Raw genomic sequence first — 4678 nt, forward strand, 5'->3', positions numbered from 1 at the left:
ACAGTTGAAAAGTCAACTTTTTGTGGGCTGCGAACCCGAAATGTGCCTAATTCGAGGTGTAGATGAAGCTAAGAGTCTCACATACATAGAACAAAATGAGGAATACTGAAAATGGCCCAAGAAGTGAAGCCATAAGTGTAGATGAAGTTAGGCCAAGCCAGCCCATACCAACATTGGCCCAAAATATTTTCAGTTTGGCCTTGCCCTAACAGCCTCAATACATTTAAGTTGGCCCCAGTCCAAACCCAAAGTTTCTCTCCCTTTTTTTTTTTTTTTTCTGTTAAGATTCTGCCGGAATATTCAATCCAAGGGCCATGCAAAGGTTGAAAAATAACAGCCCAAGTGAAGGTTGGACTGTTTTAGAGTTTAAAGCCTCTAGCTCAGCCCAAGCACTTTTATTTTCTTGGTTGAAGAGGAAGCCCAAGCATGATGTACATGAAAGTATTTGTACTAAACATTTCACAAAAATTTTGAATAAGAAACATATACACACCATACATCATAGCAAGTCGTATGATGTATCAATGGTTGTTAAGTATCACAGTAACCATTGATTTGAAAATACTTCTTATTTTCTTACAACTGATTGAAATTATTATCCTTTTGTAATTAAATATGACTATTTTTATCCCCATATCTATATTTTATGGTGGGAGCCTCATGCACTGTGTGTGGGAAATGTCAATCTCTCTCCTCTCCATCTATATTGTTCAACCATATTTTGTATTCTACATTGGTTAGCTCCCCCACCTTGTCAATTCAGAGAACGCTCTTCCATATTTTATTTTTTACTTGTATCCATCTTTATCCTTTTTAGTTTTGCCTCACATTCATCTCAACATTCTTATCTCAATTGCATTGAACTCATCTATGATGCTTCAAAATAGCCCAACATTCCACACAATACATCACAACAAGTTGTATGATGCTTCTTAATAGCCCAACATTCCACACCATATATCATTTCCACATAATTTTTTTTTTCCGTTGCTAAGTAGCTAATTGTAAGTATTTTTAAATCAATGGTCATTGTGATTGCTCTTTTCATATATTATTAATAGAACTATGTGTTTTGTAGCCTTGTAACAATATACACTTATTAATTATATGTGATTTTGCTCTTTTATAGCAAAATAAGATTGACATGATGGGAACCCAACTGAATAACCTTTTATCAAGCATTCAAGAATTACATCTCAGATTTCGTCAATTCTTGCACTCCTTTACGACCGATGGGACAGATAATATAATTATCGAAGTTGCACAACTTATAGTATTTCAGTCTTAAGAGTTACTTTATTTTTAGATATTTTTCATTATATATTATTATTGATCTTTATTTTTAACAATTAATTACTTTAAGAATAATTTCCTTTGTATCATGGGCAAGGTCCCTGATCACCCTAGAGTCCAACTTTTTACTTTGACTGGGTTTACAAATACAAAGCTTCCCATTAAATATCTTGGAGACTATATCAAAGTTTGGAGACTATATCAACGTTTAACAAATTTGTCTTGGATTTGTCCATCCTTAGAGATTGGGAGTGGAATCCGAGCACTTATTCTTCTCTTGATTTGGCCTAGGTCTAAAAGCATTTGGGCAGCGTTCAGAGGCACATTGAGACTGCCCCAAACTTTATTATTTGGTGCATTGAGATGCTTGCTCAATGGTCTGTACACTAAAGACTAGTTATTGAACAGAAATATCCCGATTGCTACCTTTTGTTTTTTTTTTCTTCTGTTGGGCGGCTATGGAGAGTTAAGGACCATCTTTTCTTTGAGTATTTATTTACCATCGATACTTGGAGAGACATTCTAAACTAGAGTCACATCAAGAAGACATGGAAACAAAATTATCCAAAAAGCTTTATAGATTAGTAAAACCTTTCAGGTAGATACCATATGTTGTATTGCTATGCTGACATTTTGTTGCACCATTGATCATATTTGGAGGGAGAGATTTTTGTATATTTGGGATAAAGTCTAAATCCGCTCTGGCATTGTTAGAGATATTCATTCCTTGTAGAGAAATGAGGGCTATCTCCCATTTGGACTTTAAGGTGCCGTTTGATTACACTCTGCGGGAATGCTTCTGGTGTTCTTTTGTTCTGCGGTACAAATAGAACAAAAATGCATTTGACACATCTGATTTATTTTTGTATAACCCCAGAATGAACCAATGGAAAAGAGTATGTTTTGAATATATTGCAATAACACCAAAATGATGTTTTGTTTGTTGTTCTTGCAATTTGAAGGAACAAGGGTTTGTTGTTATTTTTGTATTCCAGATAAAAATGCCTCAACGCTCTCACCCTCAAAATCATGTTTCAAGTATCGGTCTGGATTGATTGTATCGGATTGGTATCGGCTATGACTAATCCCCAATCTCTGACCGACCTTGATCTGTTATCCATATCGGTTTAGGGATAAAATAGTAAAAAACCAATACTTTTTTAAAAAAACAGAATGGGCAAAATTATCGATACCCACCGATGAATTGAATTGGATCCGTGTCGACAGATACCGCTACCGATATTGTCCCTTAAATCCTTGCTCAAAACACAAGTCACTTCCTTGCTCTTAAGAATTCATACCTTGTATATCAGAAAGACTCAACTTCGTCCCGATCAGGCAAATCAGAAGAACTCAACTTCGTCCCCATCATCCAAATCAGATTCTGCTCTCTCGCAAGGAATCCAAACTCCTGGTGATTTTCTTCCTCCCTCTCTATCTCTCTGTTTCTCCTCCCACTGCTCACTTTTCCTATCAAATTTTTTCTGCAAATCTTCTCCTCTCACACCCTTCCTTGCTGAAACTTGGGTCATCCACGGTCGTCTTCTTCACTGCGAGTAGCGCATAGCAAGTATGAACTCCTTCCCTTGTGCATTTGACTTTTTTCTTGGAACTGAAACCCTTGGTGCTGAAATGCTTGATTTTATCAACTTGTTCCCCCCCCCTCCCAGCAGCCTCTCGCTCTCCCTCTTACTCTCCTTCCCTCGATTCTAATGTCATCCATAGCAAACCTAGGTTATGGCTTTCTGAGCAATTTGGTTCAATTGAGTCTCTGCATAAATTTGTATTTCACCTTCCCATTGATGATGAATCTACTGTACGAAGTTTTTGAGAGACGCTTCTTTTAAGGTTGGTATTGTGTGTGGCAGAGATGGGTGGTGGGGCTTCTTGTGAGCTTGGTTGCTCTCTCTATTCCTAATTTTGTAGAATTCTTCTCATTGGTGTGGGGGGGGGGGGGGGGTGGCTGTGTGTGTGTTGTTGGGGTTTGTGTTGCTGGCACTGTTTCATCTGATAGTATTCAAGGATGAAAGGGGTTACAGAGGATTGGTTTTGGATGCCATGTCCTTAATCGATTCATTTTGACAATAGGGCCTTGATACCTATCCTTTGGTGACCTAACCCATGAAGTTTGGTAGCAAAACCTTATGTGCCCTGTGAGAACCTACTTGAGTTGCAGAACTGGTTTCCTTCTACCACTAGATACAATTTCAGAAATTAAATTTGATTTGTTTATCAGTTAATATTAGGGTTTGGTGAATCTATTCACCAACCTTCTGATATAGTATTCTTCCCTAAGATTTTCAGATTGATTGAACTCTGTTTGGAAGAGTTCTATCACCTGTAACTAATTCCCTCGCTGCTAGTTCATATTCTAATCATGAGGAAGAAGGTGAAACTTCTTCTTTATCAAAAGATCAATGAAACCTTCAATTGAAATAGAATTCTAGGATCCGTTCAAATTTGTAGGGTAGATATTTGACTTTAAAATGAAGTAAAGCAACCACAACTAATTGCATTTTACATCTTAACAGTCCTCATAAATTACAAATGTGGTTGTAACCAAGCTTTTTCTATTGTACGTGACATATATAGATGCACTCATAGATGGATCAATTAGGACTAGTCTAAACTTGTATAATCAAGAGCTGCAAGTAGTAGTTGTTTCAAGATTTAAATTTCATCTATGTATTCAGTCATTTGTACATGCATGAGTTTCTAGATTTAAATTTCATCCTTGAGTTGCATAGTCTCTTTATTGAGGAATGATATCTACACTGGCCAACAAGACACCAATCATGTCCAACTTTTTTGCCACCATGACCCTTCTCAATTTCTATGATTCACTTAAATTAAAGAACACCTAGTTGTTTGGTACTGATAAAAGTTGGAGGTTAAGCCTCATCATTTTTTTTTAATTATTTATTAGGATAAATAAATGTCGAGGTTATGTAAATTGTAGTTATATTAACATAGTAATTCCTTATTTAAGTTAAATTTGATCATAATGACATGTATGCAATTATTGATTTTATTGTTCAGAAGTTAATTTATATAAAGTGACAACCAAACGTTGTTTATTTTCTTTTCCTATTCTAAGGATATTTCTAAAATAGTTTTACCAAATGTTGCTTCTATTCCACCAGAGTGTTCTCATAGAATGGAATAAAAAATGAACACTTCTGTAAAAGAACACTCTCCAAGAATAGAATTTTTGTTAAACGGCCCCTAAGATGATGGTTTTGTATTTCTCTCGGTGACCTTCTCCGTTGGCTCTTATGATACTTTCTTTTATCATTTTGGGTTATCATTAGTGTTTTTACTAATTACGGAGAAGTTCTTTGTTTTGCTTGAGCATTGGTTCCTTCGCCACCACTTGTGTCTTGCC

This window comes from Macadamia integrifolia, chromosome 2 (assembly GCF_013358625.1).
Source record: "Macadamia integrifolia cultivar HAES 741 chromosome 2, SCU_Mint_v3, whole genome shotgun sequence".
Taxonomy (NCBI): domain Eukaryota; kingdom Viridiplantae; phylum Streptophyta; class Magnoliopsida; order Proteales; family Proteaceae; genus Macadamia; species Macadamia integrifolia.